At 31.8% G+C, this 23,052-nt stretch overlaps 1 long non-coding RNA gene across 2 annotated transcripts; it reads right to left on the minus strand.

The window, feature by feature from the left end:
* Window positions 1-416: 416 nt before the first annotated feature.
* LOC148200548 (uncharacterized) lies at window positions 417-3,510 on the minus strand. Of its 2 annotated transcripts, XR_015785733.1 has the most exons (4): window positions 3,175-3,510; window positions 2,935-3,030; window positions 2,363-2,593; window positions 417-815 (listed from the first exon to the last, which is right to left on the minus strand). It is a non-coding gene; the product is annotated as an uncharacterized LOC148200548 (long non-coding RNA). The 2 variants fall into 2 exon arrangements; XR_015785734.1 differs by lacking the exon at window positions 2,363-2,593.
* Between the last annotated feature and the right edge of the window lie 19,542 nt (window positions 3,511-23,052).

A 23,052-nucleotide genomic window follows, 5' to 3' on the forward strand; every position in this document is an offset into this window, starting at 1 on the left:
TAGCAAAAACCTTACCATACATAATTAAAATATATACATCTTAAAACATCTACAAGTTTCCTCCAACTCTTGTTCTTATAGAATCATTCACTTAAACTATAACCAATACTTACATGGTATATGTAAAACTTGTGAATATAAAATATTATAAATGTTATTTCCACTTTCGTTTGTCCGTTGTAATAAGTGGAAGATATTATAACGTAGAAGATTTTGTACGTTATAATATGTTATATATTATTACGTACATATTATTGTACGTTATAATATGTGATCAATGTACCATATCATACATTGCTTAGTACGTTATAATAAATGTTTTTTTTAAAAAAAATTGATTATTACATTTGACCATCCAATGAAATTATAATAATATTCCTGTATTATCATCTCATCCAATCCATTTATAATAAATATAGCTTTAAATAAACAAATTTATTGAAACTAACAAAATAGAATTCATTTCAAAAGTTAAATAGTCTAATATTTAATACATCATTTATACATGAAACTATATATTAAATCCAAATATTACATTAATGTACATATACTATTTAAGTGTAGCCAAGTTTCTACCAAGTAAGAATACTAACAATACTTCTACCAAGTAAGGCCACAAGCTAGTGAATCTTGCACGGTTGTCTCCAATAACTTTTCCTGTACTCATATCAAATTGAATGGGCAATTTCTGATCAGCATTACGACTAACAGTCAAGTCTTTTAGCCTAGTCGCTCGTCTACACTTGGGTTGGGTAGACGATTGACTTTGGTCCTCACTTTGTGGTCGTGTAGGTGTAGATGGATCAGCCATAAACCTGTTTTAACAAAAAATTGAAAATGAAATTTAATTGAATACACCAAAACAACAATTAAAGTGGTCAATTGAAGCAGAAAAAGTGGCACATTGAATACTCCATTGACGCAAACTATTACCAATATTATAAAAATGATATAATTCATGCACCAAAAGTGTAAAGTTTTGAGGCCTCGAGGCCTCTGAGGTAAGTAATAGTCAGATTCTGAAACATGTTGTGTTTGTAGTAAGCAACTTTATTAAGAACAATTTCTTGATAAGATACGTAATATATAAAAATAATGATAATGTATAACTTTCCAAATAATAATATAAAACATATATTAATTTAATTAATTTTTAAAATTTGACTCACTCTGTTTCCTATAAAATTGAAGAAAAATATGACAGATAGTCAGAAATATCTGTTCCTGCTGGAGCTATTGGGATGAGTAGATTAATGAGTATTCCAAACCATGACACTTACAAATATCTTAATTAATGGTTATGTTTTGATAGGTTCTGTAATGCATGAGCAAAAATGTGTAATGCATTAAAGTGGTGAAATTCATAAGAAATTGACCAACTAAATCCAATTCCTTAAAATCACTAAGTTACAACAAAAGAAAATTTCTTAAGAAAAATTTATGTCCTCAAAACGTTGAGACCATAAATCATCAATGTCTTTTTTCAAAGAATTCAATAACAGGATTCAAACATGAAGTCAAAGCAACTTTATATATAAGATTAAATACAGATTCAATAAGAAAGCATATAAAACTTGCATATATATTTTCGGGACACGAAATGGGTTGAAAGGGGAATAAAAGAAAGTGACAAGTTTTAGTCTACCTATGCTCCAAGTGTTTCAAACTACAATGACTTGCTTTAATAGAACCCATATGATATATACATATATGAATTATCAATGAAGTTTGGTGTTTGTTATAAATAAAAGTGCTTCCATAGAATTTAATGTTAAGAAACACGATGGCATCTAATGAATTCTTTGACGCAACACCTCGTGAATGGATCTTACAAAAAAAGCAGAAATTAATATCAGCTTTGAGGACAGAAAGAAAGTCCCAGAAGGGTTTGTTTGGCATATATTATCTGCAGAATCTTGTGGACGCGCTTTTATTTCCCTTATTTCCTTATCCTCACATCTATAATCAACACGAGTATACATATATATGATGATATTCTTCACTTTCTACACACGGAATAATATACATTCTATCACCAAGGATTTGTAAATAACATTAATTCTTTTTGGTGCCACTTGCTCAGTATAAGCTCTTCTAAACACCCAATATTCAAATGAGAAGAAACTAAGGGAGCTAAACAAGTGTATCTGTATAACAGTGCCCTGTCTATGGTAAAGGACAAAAGTTGGTACCACTTGAGTTGTGTTTAAGCATTTAGCAGTGATGAACAGAAATTAAGCTAAAGTGAGATATACTTCTAATCTAATTAGTCAATGAGAAAGCTACTTTCTACCCCAACTATGTTCTACTTTTCCTAGATTGAGTCCCTCTACTAATTTACTATTATGGAAGAAAGGCATACCAGTTTTGGTAGGTTCCAATCAATCCACGTTCATATATGACACCGAGGGTGTTGAACTCGGCCTCAATAGGGACAGTGTTCATGACCCACAGAGGATCATCAATCAGGGCAGCTGCAAAGCCTCCCAAGAATCTAAGGGAGCTAAACACCATCCACTCTGTCAGAGCTTAAACTGCCGAAAATACTGGTATTCCTTTAGCAGTCATTGTCAATTTCGAGATTTTCCTATCCCTGTGGTTGTAATATTAAACTTAAATACTTTCAATAGTACATATAACTTCACAAAAATTCCAACCAATAAGAGTAAATTTCAATGTGCATATTAGAAAAGCTACCCTTCAAAGTAGACTATAAGCTTAAGCGATTAAAGTAACTCGTGGTCAATAAATTTTTGAGAGTGGCAAGTGACAAGCTATATAGATAGCACAACTTGCACAATCTAAAGTTAAATCTCAAATGGTTAACAGAGAGAAAAAAATCAGCACATCCTGTTTCCTTACTAATTCATGAATACAATAAACATAGAGAGAGAAATAGAAAATAGAAATATCTAAGAAAGGGAACAAGCAAACCTTTTCCGAAAATGGCTTTGGAATGGGCAGTGTTCATAGGAATCCCCTACGACTCAGCAATTGCATCAATCATCTCAAAGCCTACCTAGACAAACACTGAGGGAACCGATTTCAATGAAAAATGTAGGAAAAGTCAAAACAATTGGTAAAAAGGTGAGAAGATGAAGATTCGAAGAAACCCTAGCAGTTGAGGGTGAAAGATGTAGGTGAAAAGGCTGAGAGGTAAAGGAGAGTGCTTACTGCTTGAACTGTGGTTCAACGAGATGATGGAGAGGCAGCAAGAGCCTTCGATGATGGAGAGGCAGCAAGAGCCTTCGATGATGGAGAGGCAGCAAGAGCCTTCGATGATGGAGAGGCAACGAGAGCCTTTCGATAATGGAGACGAGAGAAACGCTCTCGTAAGGCAGCTAATGAACGACTGATGGAGAGTGAATGGTTGAGTGAATGGTTGAGTGAACAGCGGATGATGTAGAGTGAAGAAGAGAGGAAGAATGGTAGTGGTGTATTACGGGGAACGAAAGCGAGGAAGAGAGGGAAGAGAAATTAGGGGGAAAAAGTTAAAATCAGATTGGGATATTACAACTGGTTTCTAAAAATAAGTTATAATACATTAAAAAAGATTTAAGGTGTCCATAACTCTGTAATAATAAGATTTAAACTTATTTACAAATTTGCCACCGCATTTTATATTATGACTGGTTTTCATAACTACGTTATAATATGTTTTAACACATAACATTTTTATTTGTAAATCAAAATATGGTTCCACACATCCAATTCATATTCAAAGATAATCCGACCTATTGGTAGAAAACTCCAACCTGGATAAAAATGTATAAAAAAAGCTCCATATTAAAAGAAAAAACTATAATGTCCTAAACTAACTATGTTTACCTTATAGATACACATACTTTAAGTCTATTATATTTTATGCTCGTAAAAACATTCATCACAGTTAGATGACAATACAAGCCATACAAAATGATAAACTAGTAATTCAAAAAATTTCACAATACAAAATAATATAAAAAATTACATTTTCAAAGCCACATATTTCATATTTACTCATTACATCAACATTAGACACATGTTCATTCATACATAATCAACTGAAGGATTATTTAATTTCATGTTAAAGACATCACTTGCTACATCCTACAAGCAATCACACTCATATCTCATCTTGCTTATCATATTAGATATGACGACTTCAAAAACACTTACATACAATAAACATTATACACTCATGTGACAAGGTAATTTAGATATGACTTACAAGATACAATTATAATTCCCACCACAAGCTAAGTCATAGAAACAATTCTGGACTCTCACCACCTAATACATTTGTCCAATAAATTGTAGAATAAAGATAACCTTTTACAAGCATCCCAAATTTAATACTTTTGAACATTACATAACACATAATATTATGTTATTAGTAAAAATCGCCTGCATAAGATCATATTAATCTACCCTAAATAACTTATCATACACATGTACTTTTAAAAAAAATTCATTTAATAAAATCAAACATATGATTTAATATTTTTTATACAATATATATATATATATATATATATATATAACAATCATATACATTTAGTTAAATAAACACATTTTTAATGCTTATAAGATTTTCTTTGGATTTTAACTTGAGAGAAAATTCCTTCACTTGAGCAGAACTTGTCCTAACTTGAATAGCAAAACCCTTGTTTGAGTGAAAATTGAGTCCTGTAAACCTATTTTCGCCCAGAGATTTTGACTTAGACAAAAATTTCATCACTTCAGCAAAAGTCACCCTTAATTGAACCCTTTTTCCGAAGTGCTTATTTTGCTTATAAAGCAACCAAAATGTTCCTTAAGTGAAAAATACAACAACTATAAACCTATAGCCAAGTATAAGACTTATACAAAATTGATCTAACTAAAACTAATATGTTCCAACTTAAAAAAAAAGTTTAATAAGCAGGCCACAAGCTTCAACTTGGTTCAAATTGGTTTAAAAAGATCAAATTGGTTCAAATTTACATCATTCATGATCCAAATTCAACTATATATAGCAGGCCACAAGCTTAAATAAATTTCATCCATTAAATTCTTATATTGCAAGCTTCATTCACTTTAACCTCATTTGATCATACAAAGTTTAATATACATTTAATATCACCGACTATTAATATAAAACACTATTTCAAAGCAACAAGACTACAATTAAAATAGTTTCTCAAGTTTTAAACTCAATAAACAAAATACTCTTTTAAACGATTTGAACAATCTTCAATCAACCAATAGTACAACCTCTCCTATCCAACATTTCAAACCAATTAGATCTATAGTACCAAATGACCATTAAAATTTTAACAACTCTCATATTCATGTATTTCTATTCCAAAATACGATAATCCAACAATTCACATCAGTATACCATTCTTAACTAAAAAACATTTTTATGGCCAAGCCCCATCTACACGATCTAAATCTTCTAATACAAGGTGTTATCAAAATTTAACTAGCTTCTTGTACCTAAAAATTATAGATATTCAAACTAAAGCTACCACAAGTCTTGTTTTATCCCATGAAACTCAAACTTATCCAAAAAAAAAATTTAATCATCAAACCAGAGATACTACTACGATTTTAGCTACAACTTATTCAACTTTGTATTTGCACAAGCTGCAAATTACGCAGCTGGTTCATGAACTTTTGTTCAAATACTCAACTTTATTTAAAGTAAAAGAGAAATTAATTTAAATTAAAATTTGATAGATAAGTTGATTCATATTTAGCTACTCTTGACTAAAATTAGAGAACTAGCTTTAGAGACCTAGAGAGAGAGAAAAATTACTAAAAAAATTTAAAAAGATAGTAATATCTTAATAATAAATAATTGAAAGGTTGAAATTTTAGTTTATATTCTCAAATATAACTTAAATTTTTAATTTATTTTTTTATTATTCTTTTTAAACCTGAAAAACTATATCGTACAATTCCAATATTAAATAACCATATTTTATTTATTAACTTTATTTTTTTCATATTCCAAGTCATTCAATTTCTTTCTTTTTTCTTTTCTTTTCAGCATATCCTATTAAGAGTTGTTAGAACTAATTGTTTTAGTTTGTTAGGAGTGCTAGTTTACGAGAACTGTTAATTAATTGTTACTGCTATTAATTTATTAAAAATATGTGTTAACTCTTGCATATGACTGCTCTAAATATAAAGTGTGAATGAACTTTAACTGTTACTTCTTTCTAATCCAATTAATACCAATGGTATTCTTTTAAGAACCTAACTTTTCTATTTAGAAGTACACGGTAGTTAAGCCTCGTGAATTTGGAGTCACGTGTGTCTCTTCCCATCTTTTTTTCACAAATTATATAACAGGTATAATTTAATTACTAAATTAATATTTATTATTTTTGTACACATATACCTACAAGTAGTCTTTTTAGCTAGTTGTTCCCTAAGAAACATATTAACAAAGTTACTATGAACTATTCCCGTTTTCTTTTTGTCCATATAGTCAATATTTCAACTTTCTAACTACTTTAAACCTATTGCTATTTCAACTAACCACATGTTAGGTATAATAGTTTGAACTAATAGAAAGCTAAGTCATTACTAGTTGACTAAAGGAAGCACAATTCAAGTAAAATTAAACTAATTTCAATAATCTCTAGTAATAAAATTCAAAACCACCAAATGCTTGGAAACAATACGCTTTAAAATACCCCCTAAATTAAAACAAAGTTTATATTAATATATATTCAGACAATCAGATAAAGTTTATATATAACTTTACTCAAATAGGCTGAATGTGAAACAATCTTAATATATATTTACATAGGAAAAAGTTTTTTCATTGAAAATGTATGGAATTGATTTTCCAATATTTCTAATATTTTTTTATGGAAAAGAAAAAGGATGTGAATTCAGTCCAAATGCAAACAACAAAGTAATAGACTTCTAAACTAAAAATTGAAAAGCAAGGAAAATTCACCATTGGTTGGTGCATTGGCAGAAGCTATTTGGGTAGATCAAAAGAAAAGGGTAGTCTTGCTCCACGTCAAGATTGAAAAGGACATTTTAAATAGAATGCAACATTGTAGGACCATGTATTATGCAATATTTTGTTTGGTAGAAACTACCTCATTGAGGATTTTCACTAGAACCCACATCTCGTGATGAAAAATAAAGATATGCTTCCCGTGGTTACTGAGAAATATATTGATTTGCTTGGCTAGGGGGAAACAATATTTATTTATCCCTAGTGACAAAGAACATAAAGATTGGGAAATCATATTGAAGAAGAGTTAAATGTCATAACTATTTACATACTGCATTTGGGGACCACTATTCCTTGATATCAGTGATTTTTGTAATGTATCTAGAATATGGCAGGGAATATTGATTTTTTTTGGCTTACTCTTTCCTTAATTATGATATATATATATATATATATATATATATATATATATATATATATATATATATATTACACTAAAAGAATATATTTTCTTATTAGAGGTGTACTTTTAGCATTTATATAAACCGTTAAAAAATGAAAAGATTTCTGTCAATTATTTTAATTGTTATATATTTTATATTAGTTTGAAATTTAAGTGAGGTGTATAATTTCAAATTTGTTGAAAACTCCGTAAGCAATTTTTTCTCATGTTGACATTTTTTTGGCATTTTTTTTTCTTTTCTTTAGTTTTTTTTTTTCTCTTCTAAATTTCAGGTAGCTTCCTTCTCCCTCACCTCCATCTTCATTTAGAACTAGGTCAAGACAACATATTGCTTTTAAGGACAAGACTTCTGAAGACCAATTACACAAAACAATTACTTGGAGGTTCTTTCTCCTTTACTTGCATCTTCACTTTTGATAATTTTGTTTTGAGAATGTTGATCCTGTATTTTTATCTTTTCCCTGATCTTGTGATTGTGATTGGTTATTTCAATTTTGTTGTTTTGAACCATTGTTTGTTTAGTTAAGCTAGAGCAAGAGTTGAGTGAGAGTGCGGCATAGTTGCAGGTATGATTATTCTAGTTTGATCCCAATTTTAAAATTCAAAACCCAATTGCGAAAGGATTCGTAGAGAAGAAAAAATTACATAAATAACGAGTAATTCACCCTCTGATTGAAATTTTTAAACTCATGCATCATATTAGTTGTCTTTAGTTAATGTAACCTTCAATTGACAATTAACCCTTTCATATTTTTCCCTCGTATAAATGTTTAGATGAAATTCAACCGTTTTGTAGGCTTAACTTACTTTTAGTTGACTTGCTATAAATAAAATTTTTCCTTGACAAAACTAGATGGATAAATCGTGGATTGATATGCCACAAATACAATTGAATATTTGGATGGATTAAATAAGCTTTTAGAGTTTGCATTTGAGAATCGGTCGATAATGGTGTAGTAAGGTCTCCATGTCCTTGTCGGGAAACAAGTGATGTTATGTTTGACCACTTGATTTGCAAGTAGTTTACAAAAGGTTTAAATCCTCGGTTGGTCCTCGTATTTATATGGAAATCTCAAATGGATCATCTTTTTTTTTTCGGTCTCAATTGGGTCATATTTTTTGTAAAAATGAGCCAATTTTACCCTAACCGTTAAGTTGTTCTAAACGGCGTTAAATTAGGTTGAGCTGTATTTTTTGCTTTGATGACGTGACATTGTTCAATAAAATTTAATGGCTGATGTGTTTTAAAATTGTTCACGTGACATCTCAAATCAACTTCTTCTTCTGTCTCACCACTTTCTCTCTCTCCCATCTCTTCCAACACTCAAAAGCTGCAGTTTTTTTTTTCCAGGAAAGAGAAATGAGGTTCATTTATGGAAATTCTAATAGGGGATATCTGATACCTGCATACAGAGCACGTCTGAGATTTGCCATGGCCTTTTCTCCAACCACTCCAAAGAAGTAATGTTGGACGGTGTGGCTGAATAATGAAAGCATCCCTACTGCAGTGAAGATGGCTGAATATTTCGTTTTTGCATCTTCCTTAAAGTATGCTACTCCTATGGTGATGATGAAAAACCCAAAAAATGGCTTTGAGATACCAGAGAAAGCTACTGCAATTGAGCCAATAGAAACCTTCACTAGCTCCCTCTTTCTAAGACGAAACCAAATTCTGAAAAATATATTTCTTTTTCCGCTGCCCATTTTGTTGTGTTCCTTTAGCACATAGTGCTCGGTAATATTATTTTGGACCTCTCCCTGCACTTCTACTCGTGGTCTAGTTTCAGTAGGAAAATCTCTCTTGGCGGGCACTTTTAGTCTTTGAAGAGGAAAAAACAAAGAAAAATTACAGCTTTTGAGTGTTGGAAGAAATGGGAGAGAGAGAAAGTGGTGAGACAGAAGAAGAAGAAGTTGATTTGAGATGTGACGTGAACAATTTTAAAACACATCAGCCATTAAATTTTATTGAACAATGCCACGTCATCAAAGTAAAAAATACAGCTCAACCTAATTTAATGCCGTTTAGAACAACTTAACGGTTAGGGTAAAATTGGCTCATTTTTACAAAAAATATGACCCAATTGAGACCGAAAAAAAAACGATGACCCATTTGAGATTTCCATATAAATACGAGGACCAACCGAGGGTTTAAACCTTTACAAAAAATTACAAAGCTTGGATTCGACATGGGGAAACACATGATACAATAATTATTCCATTACAAAATGAAAACTTACTGATAGATATGATAAATGATGAATTTAAGATGAATAGACAACATGGTGTGGATTTTGATGTATATGAAGAATGTTCTAAATTTGCACATTATGGACCTTCTGATGAATATGATGAGTTTCTTAAAGATTGTATCTAATATTTTTATGTAGGGTGTCAAAAGTACTCAAAGTTGTCATTTCTATTATTAAGGTTGTATCATATAAAATGCTTGTGTGGTATGACTAACAAGACTATGGCCATGATTTTTGAGTTATTAATTGATGCATTCAAATATGCAAAATTTTCTACTTTATTTTCTGAGCCTAAGAAGATGATTTATAAGTTTGGCCTTAATTATACCAAGATATATACAATTGACCTCCTTGGGAGTGAAATTCGCAAGAGTTGAATGAGTTATGGGAAAAAGGAGTGAAATTCGCAAGAGTATCAATATAAAACATTTACGCGATTAACACTCAATAGGAGATTCAATAATTGAAATTTCTTTCATTTCTAAATTAGAAATTTTGTTTTTGAAAAACAACTTCTTCATCTAAGGCTTTCTCATATTTAAGTTGTAATTCTTACCTTAGTCCTCATCAGCACATAATCTACTCAACTCGAGCTCGTGCTAGTAACCTTTGGCTGCCAAGTCTTGTTCAAAGATTTTATTATTTTAATATTAAGTTCATCGGTTTCGAAAGTTTTACCCAATCTAGAGGGGTGGTTAATGATACACGTGAAACACTATTGCACATCGGTGATGGTTTCACCTTGCTGCATTTGAAACATCTCGTACTCCTATATTAAGGTGTTCTTTCTTGCATTCTTCACCTTGTCAGTTCCTTCATGAGTGACGCGAAGGACCTCCCACATCTCTTGAGCAGTTTTGCAGACCGAGACCCTACAAAACTTGTCTAAGACCAAAGTAGAGGAAATTATATTATGAGCTCTCACATAAAACTAAGCTCTCCTACTTTCCTCAATAGTCCACTAAAAGTATGGCTTAGCTTCATGAATGTCATTAACAGTAATAGTGGGGAGAAATGATCCATTTAAAATGGCTTCCCAAACACATCTATCAACAGACTCGAAAAATATTTTCATCCTAACTTTCCAAAAAGGATAATTTTTACTTGTAAAAAGTGGGGGCCTGTTGATGGAGGCACCCTCAGCATAAATTTGGTGTTGTCTAACCATTTTCGTAAAATTTTGAAAAATTATCAAAGTAAGCTCTGATACCAATTGTTAAGAATACACGTGAAATTATTGAAGTTTGAAAATAATCAAGAGGGGTGAATTAGTTTACTTAATAAAATCGTGCCTTTTAAAAATTATCCCTTTTTATAAACTGATTTTATAAATAAAATCGATTCTTTATAATTAACGACGATAAATATAAAGAGTATAGGGAAATAAAGAATTTGCACACAAGTATTTTATATTGGTTTGGATCAAAAGATCATACATCCAATTGTTAATCTCTCTAAAAGAGGGATTACCCAAAATAAACCAATAGCTTACAATAATGGAGTAGAGTATAGGTTTAAAATACACCTCTCTTGACAGACAAAAGGATGAACCAGCTTAACTTTGCTTAGTAGATATGCTTCACCACTTAGACACACTAAGACAAACACTTCCTTCTACAAGCACCAAGTTCACAAGCTCATTTAACACACAAAGACTTTCTTTAGCACACAACTCTTAAACCTCTGAGTGAAAAGTTATCTGGAAATTAGGTTTAGAGAAATTATATATAGACTGCTAACTCTTAATTTAAAAATTAGGTCAGAAAATTGAAGAGAGTTTTTACAACTGTCATTGATAATCAATTATAATAATTGATAATCAATTATTCCATAAACTATTTCAAAAATTATTTTCTCTTGGTGATTATCAAATATCATAAGTGATAATCGATTATTCCAGGGGTTTTTCTAAAAATATGAAGTTAATTGTGATAATCGATTATCATTTATGATAAATGATTATCTGAAGGGTTTTTCTGAATATATGAAATTACTTGTGATAATCAATTATCAATTATTACTTATGATAATTGATTATCTTAGGGATTTTATGAAAAATAAAACTTTCCTGAGTGTTTTGTTGCTTCGATTCCACCTATTGACTCTTGGTCTACTAATTTTAAATAAAATATTCAGATTATAAAACTTTAACAACTAAATTCTTAAATTTTTAATGTATCTTTTAAATCCAAACATTCTTTAAATCTTCACCATTTCTTCGTGAATCATCATCAAAATTATTTATTGAAGTAATATTTCTGTCAGCTAACAGTCATATCAATTAGATTTACTTCTTGATTACTTGAATAATAAAATTTGTAACAATATAACCTAATTTCAAATTCTTAAGAATAAAAAATATCAACCAACATTCAATCAATTTATCATTTACTATTAATAACTACCATTATCTTGTCATTATATCTAGTTACATCAAAATTTCACAATTTTATTAAGTTTTTATATAAATAAAAATTATTATTAACAAAAACAAAAAATAAACTACATCTGGTACGCACAATCACTAGTTTCAAATATATAATTTCAATTTTATCATAAATATATATGCTTCTAATATTTTCTCAAAGAAAATCAAAATAAATCAATAATAATATTTTAATAATATTTCAATAAGAACATGATCTTCAAGAACAGGACATACCACAAGTCTTCAACAAATTTTTTATCATCATAAAAAAGGGAAGATTGTTAACAAAAAGAATAAACTGGAGATCTTGCTTCAATAAAGGATTTTGATGATGATGATTTATGAAGAAGTGCTGAAAATTTAAAAAAGTGCTTGAATTCAAGAGACACATTGAAGACTTAATAATTTTGTTGTTGAAGTTTTGTAATCTATGTATTGTATTTAAATTAGTAGTTCAAGAGTCAATAGGTAGAACCCAACTAGTAGAACACTAAGAAAAAGTTTAATTTTTCATAAAAGCCTTTATGATAAACGATTATCACTAATGATAATAGATTATCTAATTAAAATCCAGAATTTCATAAATGTCTCTATGATAATCGATTATCATTGAGGATATTGATTATTTATCAATGAGGATAATCCAGTATCACAATAAGAAATTATTATTTGAAAATGTTTAGGGAATAATCGATTATCACTTATGATAATAGACTATAAGTGGCTGTTGCAAACCTAACTCTTAGTTTTCTGACCTAATTTATATGAGTCTATAAATACTTATCTTAAACCTAACTTAAAAAAGCTTTTCATCAAGAGTATTAGAGTTGTGCCTAAGGGAAACTCTTTGTGTTTGTAAAACGGGAAGTTGTGAACTTGGTGCTTGTAGGAGGAAGTGTTCTTTCTTAGTGTGTCTAAGTGGTGGAGTACACTTACAAAGTAGAGTCAAGTTGTTCATGTGAGAGCGGCTACAGCGGAATTGTTAGCGTGGGATAACAAACCAAGAGGGTGTTTAATACGAACATGTGTCTTTTAATTTCTACTCAATTAAACTTACCAAGCAAATAATAATAACAAATAAAGAGAGTAAGGTTGAGAGAAATTTGCACAGATAATTTTATCTTGGTTCGAATTTTACCAATCCTACATCTAGTCGCTTATCTCAAATAAAGATAAACAGTTCACTACTCACAAAACAATTACAAATTACAATAACAAAGAAACAATTTATAAAAGTTTAGAAACCACCTCTCTTGTTACCCCAAGAGATGAAAGTCACTTCGCCTATAACCCACAAGGGATGAACACCTCCTCTGAATCTTCACAAAGGATGAACACCTCTTCCGAATGCTTCGCGAAGGATGATAGACTTTTAACTCAGCAACAACAACAACACTCAATCACACTCCCTGTGAAAGTTCTCGCTCTATGCCAACACGCCAAGTTCTCAAAGACACAACACAAGGATTCAACAAACCCTAGAACACTTATCACCGCACACTACAGATAAGATTTTTTCAAAATACACTTATTTCGTATTTTGTATTTTATATATTAGAATGAGAGTCCCAATCTGATTTATAGAGATCTCACTCAAGGATCCCTTCGAAAATCCATTGTCAACTAATTAACGTGTGATAATCAATTATCTAATTATGGTAATTAATTATGCATTTAATGAATGCACAACGGTAAAAAAACTTGTTTAAAAATTCTCATAATTGCTCATTATAATCAATTATGGCAAGTCATAATTGATGGCTGATAATCGATTATTATAAATTGATAATCAATTATCTTGAGTATAAAATGAGGTTTTCTGATTTAAAATAAGTTTTAACGCAACCTAAGACAAACAATACATAAAATCAATTATAAACCACATCCTATACATAAATCTACTAAATTATAAAAGCTTTAATATAAAACAAGTCTTCATGAAGATATTCCTACAATAAGAGCACTTGAAACTTGACTTTGACACATCATCAAAATTTCTGCTCTTTAGCTTTATGCTAACAGTTCATCCTTTTGTGCATCAAAAGGAGTGTTTTTCATCTGTTATATGTTAAGAGAGGTGATTTCTAATCTCAATCTTTATTTCTTTAGTGTAAATTGTTACTTATTTTAGTGGAAAGGTTAATTCCTCTTTCAAAGATGTATTGTATGCAATATTGACCGAACGGTCATCAAATATGACCGATCGGTCTATCCGTCTTTGGTCAACTTGGTCAAATGATTTTCAAGGACATTGGGCCGTAATTGGGCCCATAGCGCTAATCAGTTGCTTCAAATGGTATTTCGACCAACGTTTTAGTTTTTACTGGGCCAAAGGCCTAGCATAAATTAAAATGATCAAAGAATAATCAAGAATATCTTATTAAAGATATTAATCAGATTTTTAGGTAAGTTTGTTAATATTTTATTTTGTTTATATTTTATTGGGGTTATGTTATTTTAAGGTCCATGAGATCACCTATAAATACAAGGCCAGGGCCAAAAGCTAATACACTTTACTCACACTCTACTACTCTAAAATACTCATATAGTGATAACTCTTCACTGAGTATTCAATCAAAGAGCCAAAGCTCTTCCACCACATGCCTAACTTGAGCGTCGAAGTACCTCTTGCAGGTACCTCCCTCCCCCCGTCAAGAAGGAGATCGATCGGTCGATGCCAAAGATCGAATGGTTAGCATCAGGAGACTGAGCGGTTGCAAGGGAGTAGGCGACCCAGATTAAAAGAGGACAGGCGATTCAAGCATTCCAGGCAGCCAAAGGCAAGGAAGACGCATCGGAACAGGTTAGTCTCTCGGTCCCGTAAATTCATAGAGAAACATTTTGACACTCACCGTGGGGCCGAGCGGCATCCCATTGAAACTACAAGGAACGAAGATGAACGCTCGGTCTCAACATCACTACAGATCAACACCAAAAACTTTCAGCAAAGCTAAAGCTACACCACATGGGTGATCATCTCTACATGAAATATCATAAAAAAGATAAGTATTTTTGAAATATGAATATTTCATATGAAAATAAGAAATCTGTCCGAATATTATTTTATAGCATTGTTTGAGTTTTATGATAAACTACAGTAAAATTTAAATATTTGATTGATAAAAGATATTATAATAACTATTATTAAAGATATTAAATAGTGGCTTTATCTCTTATTTATTATATATGATATATAATATATCATATAATATATAACTATAAATAGAGTTATCTAATTGTTGTAACTGAAACATTTTTTGTTTGATTAAAATAATCAGAGAGATTATTATATTAGAGATAACTATCAATAACAATAATGTTGATGTAAAAATCATAAAGATATGTGGATACCTTTTTGAATCAGAGGAGATTGCGGTGCTTAGGATGGAACGAGTCCCTCCCGAGCGGTCCGCCTCAAACCAACAAAATTGCAATGAAGCAAGCCATAATCACACCAACCCGAATGGTCGAGATAGAAGGGAACCTAACCCCTGCAAACCGTTCGACTTACCAACTAGAGATTTCACTCGGCCTCAAAGGTACTCGGCCATTCGGCCTCACAGGTATTCAACCATTCAGCTTCAAAGGTACTCGGTCATTCGACCTTATAGGTACTCAGCCATTCGGCCTCAAAGGTACTCGACGTTTCAGCCTCATAGGTATTCAACCATTTAGCTTCAAAGGTACTCAGCCATTCGGCCTTATAAGTACTCGGCCATTCGGCCTTATAAGTACTCGGTCATTCGGCCGTAAAGGTACTCGGTATTTCAGTCTCACAGGTATTTGGCCACTGACCTTAACTGCTCATCCTTCCATGGCTACAAGTGTTCAACTACTCGGCCATTCGGCCTCACAAGTACTCGGCCATTCGGCCTTACAGGTATTCGACCATTCGGCCTCACAAGTGCTCGGCCCTTCGGCCTCACAGTTATTCGGGAATTCGTCCATTAGGTATTCAGCCTTCGACCTCAACTTCTCGGCCTTTCATGGTTGATCGCTCTTATCCATATGACCGGAGAAAGTTTGTGCAGAAAATTATTACTTACAGGGTATAGCCCGAGCAGACTTTGGTCTCTCTCTCGATCGGTCGCAAAGCATAAAGAACCTAAAGCTCATTTGAGACCGATCGGTCTTACTTGCTTGACCATCTTAATATCAAAATTACCTTGTACGAACCGAGAGCTCAAAGGCCAAGATGATTCTCAACCAGGCACCTCAACTCTTGTCTAACATCTCCCGAGCGTTGATAGTTTATATAGTCATCATCAACATCTTTTATTCTTCTTTTATGCAGGTTGGAGGACGCTAAAACACCTACAAACTCATCTAGGGCACATCCTAATATGAATCAGTCTTGGACCGAGCGGTCTTAATGGCTTGGCCGTCCGGCCTTATTGTATAAGCTACTTTGAAATTAACTATCTCAACTTTTGATTGTCTACACTTTTTTCTAACCATTCCAATTCGAACTAATATTTTTCTTCAAGTATAGGTGATATGATCCTGCATACCACTTGGCCAAGAGGAGTGCATAAGCTGAGAGGTAAAGCCCTATCACTAGGACGTTCTCTAGGAACTCCTAGTGCAAAGCCGAACGGTAAAGCCCATTCCCTAGGAAGAACTCCTAGGTCAAAGCCAAAACAAAGAGGTAAAGCCCTCTCGCTAGGAAGTTCTCCATGAACTCCTAGTGCAAAGTTGAACGGTAAAACCCGTTCCCTAGGAAGAAATCCTAGGTCAAAGTCAAAGTAAAGAGGTAAAGCCTTCTCACTAGGAAGGTCTCTAAGAACTCCTAGTGCAAAAAAGAAACGGTAAAGCCCGTTCTCTAGGACGAACTCCTACGTTAAAGCCGAACGGACCGAACGATCTATCATCAAACACGGCTAAGTAGAGCCTAATAGTCTTGGACTGAAAAAGGCATGGACAAAGACCGAACGGGCTCTCAACAAACGAATGTTGGTCTAACGCAACAACAGGTAAACAACTCACCAGTCGTGTAGCAATCCTGGATGTTAAACACCGAGCGGGTCGATCGTTCCCGTCGTCTAGCAACCCTGGACGTTAAACACCGAGCGGGTCGGTCGTTCCCGTCTTCTAGCAACCCTGGACGTTAAACACTGAGCGGGTCGGTCGTTCCCGTAGTCTAGCAACCCTGGACGTTAAACACCAAGCGGGTCGATCGTTCCCGTCGTCTAGCACACATGGACGTTAAACATCAGTCACCCAACAACCTTGGGTAGTAAATCCGAACGGTCATTCGCTCCAATTACCCAAGAACCATGGGTAGTAAAGCCGAACGGTCATTCGCTCCAGTTACCTAGCAACCCTGGGTAGTAAAGTCGAACGATCATTCGCTCCAGTCACCCAGCAACCCTATGTAGTAAAGTCGAATGAGCATTCGCTTCATTCACTCAGAAGCCTTGGGTAATAAACCAAACGGGGGGATCATTAATGATCTTCCTCAATTGAACGGTCCTGCTCACACGGTTCTCGACTGCACGGGAAAAAGTTCTAATAAGAGCGCCCCTCAAACCACCATTCAACAAACACATAAAGGTACACTCTCCATTGCTGCAAAAATAGCCTCCATAAAACTCGTAAGTCCTCTAGTTAATCAAGGCTAAAGCCAAACGATTAAACTCGGACTTATGGGGCATAATGTATTGTATGACATATTGACCGAACAGTCATCAAATATGACCGATCGGTCTATCCGTCATTGGTCAACCTGGTCAAATGGTTTTCAAGGGCATTGGGCCGTAATTGGGCCCATAGCGCTAATCAGCTGCTTCAAATGGTATTTGGACCAACACTTTAGTTTTTACTAGGCCAAAGGCCCAACATAAATTAAAATGATCAAAGAATAATCAAGAATATATGATTAAAGATATTAATCAGATTTTTAGGTAAGTTTGTTAATATTTTATTCTGTTTATATTTTATTGGGGTTATGTCATTTTAAGGTCCATGAGATCACCTATAAATACAAGGCCAGGGCCAAAAGCCAATACACTTTACTCACACTCTACTACTCTAAAATACTCACATAGTGATAACTCTTCACTGAGTATTCAATCAAAGAGCCAAAGCTCTTCCACCACATGCCTAACTTGAGCGTCGGAGTGCCTCTTGCAGGTACCTCCCTCCCCCCGTCAAGAAGGAGATTGATCGGTCGAAGCCAAAGATCGAACGGTTAGCATCAGGAGACCGAGCGGTTGCAAGGGAGTAGGCGACCCAGATTAAAAGAGGACAGGCGATTCAAGCATTCCAGGCAGCCAAAGGCAAGGAAGACGCATCGGAACAGGTTAGTCTCTCGGTCCCGTAAATTCATACAAAAACAAGAGATATTAACAACTAGATGGATGGTCTTTTGATTCGAATCAGTATAAAAATTACTTGTGTAATTTTTCTCTTCCCTTCTCTACTTTGTTTATTTGCTTTTAATCAACGTAATTTTTCATATTTATCAAATAAATTTTTAAAAGCAAAAATCTGTTAGAAGGGAAGTGATTTTTAACTCGAACCAATTCAATACCCTCTAGGCTTTTATCCTATGCTAAACATTTCGCTACACATTTTCTTCATAATTCACAAACAAGCTCGGTTGGAGGGCCAATCCACCCACGAAGCTTGACCGAAGACCCAATCCACAAGCTCAGCAAGAGGGCCAATCCACCTACGTAGTTTGACCGAAAGAACAATCTACAGACAAGCTCGATCGGAGGGTCAATTCACCTGCAAACTATACAAGTCGACCAAGGCTCAACTAAGAAATCAGACACTATGCCAAATCAAACTTCTAAGACAAGGGGACTTATACTCTTACTCGACCTTATAGATATACTAAAGAGAACTACCCAACAAAGCTTATTAAGTCTCTTCATTCTGGATCAACCCAAACTTATGTCTATTAGGGAAATATCAACATATCATAACTAATCTCAACATTTGATATTATGGATATTATTTATGATGATGTATCATTCTATTATTATTAATTACACTGTTACTATATACTTGAGGTAAGTATTGTTCCAAAAAAACATAGGCCTACAACCCATGCTGATTCTATAAATACAACTAGTATTTCTATATGAATGCTTACTTTATAATTACACATATTCACTATATTCAAATAGATCATAAACTTTCTTACTAAAACGTCAAAGATTTGACAGGTGAATCTCCCCCTTTCAGCAACAAGGAATTCTGTTCCAATAAGTAAAAATCATCGTTAAAATCTTATCACATGTCTGCAAATCTATATTCAAAATCCTAACAAGATCAATAACAATAATATTATAATTAACATGTTAAATTAATTTATGTATAAAAACTATGGATCAATTGGTATATGTATTTCTTTTCTACGTGGTAATCTCCTAATATAGTCTCAAACTAATCTAACTTGGCCATTGTAAGTAAAATATATATATATATATATATATAAACATTGTTGTTTTTTTTTCTGAAGTCAATCAGTTAGGCGAACTTAAGTTGAACGTATTAATCATTTGTGTTAAATCCTTGATTTGTTATGTATTTATTCCAATTAAAAATTATTATTTATAATAACGCTTTGATTGTTTCCCAACAAACAATTGAAGATCAACATATATTAACCATAAACGTAAACTTTTTTTTAAATGCTAGTAAATAAATATAATCATATCCTAATAATTGAAGTTTCATTAAATTGACACTACTAACATCGAAAACGATTTTACTTTATACTGAGTAGATTTTTTTTTCAATAGCATATTGATTTATTTTAAAAAAAAATAAATTAATCATTGTTAGAATTTTTCATGTGACTTTTCTTCTAAATCTTTTATAAATGTTTATAAGAAATAAGTTTCTTACGATTTTTCTATAGATTTTATAGAATTTAATAAAATATTTATTGGAAAAATAGGACTAAATATTTGTAGAAACAATCAAAAATATTCGTAAGAGAAATCATACAAAATAGGAAAATTGCTATTAAAACAGCGTCGAAATGTTAATTTATGTTCACTTTTTTTCTTGGATGACTTTGGTATATAACAAGCGATCATTCCTTCATATTTTTTCAAAGAAGCAAGAAGAATATAATGATTTTGGAGTAGATATTTTTACATGCGTCATAGTTAGAAAAACACAAGTCAATGTTGGTTATCTTCACTAGTAAGTCAATTAAAAAATAGGAAGTTAAAAATCTATGCATTTAATAATGTTGTATTTTCTTAAAGAATGAACTTAGGACAATCCATTATATACTATGTAACATACATTTATGAGTATTATAAATGGTTATTATAACATTGAGATTATTTAGCTCTCATGCTACTATATGCAACATTATTTGTTATGTATTTTATATATGATTATAGTAGTCCATACACATAAACATAATATTTACATATATCTAACACATTATCATACATTCAATATTTCATATACAGTATAAATTATACTTGAATTTTTTCAACTAGGATATGAGAATCTTCAATTAATAAAAAAAAAGAAATCTATCACATTGGACATCTTTCACAAGATTCTTACGAAAGACAATAGGATAAATTAAACATATTATAATTAATATTTACATAAAAAGACAATACCCATACATTTATAACGCTGATTCACGATATAAATAATTTACAAATAAACTTACTTTATAGATCGTTCATCTAAATCAATTACTCTAACTTAAATTGAAAATAGAAGAATCGATTTTATTTGATTGATTAAACACATTTGAACAAGCATGGGTTAGTATCGGAGCTTAGTTGTTAGATAGGGGACTTTGGCTCCCTCAAATTTATTTAGATTTAGTATGTAAATAAAATATATTTTTTAAATCTTATTATATTCTATAGTTTTCCCCCCTTCAAATTTACATATATTTAAAGAAAAGGAATTTTTGCATCCCAATATATTTATTCAAAAGAAAAATCAGTTTCACAAGAAACACCAATCAATATAATATATTATTTGAAAAAAAAACTTTCAACATTAATTCTATTTACAGCCAATGTTAAAATATAGAAACTACTAATGCCATGAGTTAAATACATAGAAAAAAAAAATCCCTGTTTAACAATATTTTAAAGCAAACACTTAACCAAACCCCTAATGCAAATATAGATGCTTTATGGTTTGCTAATAAATTCAATTCGAAAATGATAATCAATAATAATATTTTATGATTGCAATTATGGCCAGTTATTTTTCAGCATACTGATGATAATGACCTAACCACAACAAAGCATTGGGTTTGCCACTTAGATCACACTCAAAAGGATGACGAAGCTTACCCTTACGCAATCGGATCATCACCGACACTCATTGCTTACCTATGTACCTTTCCCTTCTCTTTTTCTCTCTTTGTTTTCAATTTAAATAAAACAAAATAAAATAAAAACAAACACAAGAATTTGCTTTTCTTCCCACATACTTTTGTCCATGATGATGTGCTAATAATCATGATTTCTGGGAACTTGTTAGTGGAAAGATGAGTAATGTCTTACTCGGCCACAATTATAATATTAATGATAATACTAACATTCTTTTCAATTTCAATCTGGATTTGTGGAATGAGATTAAATATAATATATAATTTTTCAAAAAGGTGATAACTAATAAGGGCAATTGGGCACACCATTTTATAGTCATGCTTCCCTTTGGTAGAAGAGCCTGTAGTTATCAATAATTTATTATTATTATTAATCTAAACGCACTCAATGAGCTCTACTTATATATATTTGCTTTATCCAATTAAAAAAAGGTCGGTGTTTTAAGTAATAATGAAATCTAAAAGTCTTATTTGTGAGAGATTAAAGAGCAGTTGACTTACCTAGCTAGTATTAATATGGATGAATATGAAGTAAGAATACGAATATACTTATATTTTTTAATATGGATGAATATTATATGTATATATCCCAATATCTTATGAAATATATTTAAGATGCTTATAAATAATATTTTATGACATAACTTTTTATTAGATTTTGTTAAGAAGTATATCTTTTATATTTATATGTCACTCATATATATACATATCATTATAGAAAAAAAAATTCAAAATCATTTAATATATTCGGTTTTAATAAAAGCAAAGTCTTTCAAAATGTAGTAGATTTTTAAAATTCTTTACACAATTATAAGTTTTGATTTTAAAATAATTTTCAGTTATTTAAGTAATTGAAATATAATCGAAGCCTTTAATTATGTAAATATTTTTTAAAATGTCACAAGTAACATTTTTAAAATTTTTTAAAATTATAAGCTTTGGTTTCATTTCTTAAGATTAAAATTTTAAAATTTTATGTTTCCACCAAAGCTTTTTCATTTCTATCGTTGTGTCACTCTCTTCCCTTCCCTTTCCTTCCTCGTTGCCACTACTTTCCTTCACATTTTGAAAGCAGTGAGAGATTCGTTCTCTCGTCTTGCTTTTTTTTTTCCATAATCTTTTCTTCTTAATGGGAGTATTTCTTAATGTTTTATTTAATGTAGGAGTGGAAGGGTGTGGAGCTCTGTTTGTTGTTGGGAAACACAACGATTCTTGGGTGATTCTTGGGTGAAAAATGCTGGAAAAGTAAGGATGAGAAGAAATTTAAATAATATTTTTAAAAAAAGAAAAATAGGAATAGGCTTCGGTTAAAAACAGAACTAAAGCATAATGTAAAGAATGGGCTTTGGTTATGAACCAAAACCTAAAGTCTTACATTTTTAGCTCATCTGAATATGATTCGGTTAAAGAATCGAAGTAAAATTTCTAAAATGTTTAATCATTCTAATGGTCTCTATTTTTTGTTCGAAATCGAAAATTGGTCCCTATATTTTTTGTCTCAATTGGATCCCTAATTTGAAAAAAATTGATGCAATTTCGCCCTTGTCAACAAATTGGCTAAGCAACGTTAAATAAACAATGACTAGGCACATTGTTGTGAAGCTTTTAAATGACGTGACTTAATAATGAAGTTTC

This window comes from Vigna umbellata, chromosome 4 (assembly GCF_029865625.1).
Source record: "Vigna umbellata cultivar VRB3 chromosome 4, Vumbellata_1.0, whole genome shotgun sequence".
NCBI classification, from domain to species: Eukaryota; Viridiplantae; Streptophyta; class Magnoliopsida; order Fabales; family Fabaceae; genus Vigna; species Vigna umbellata.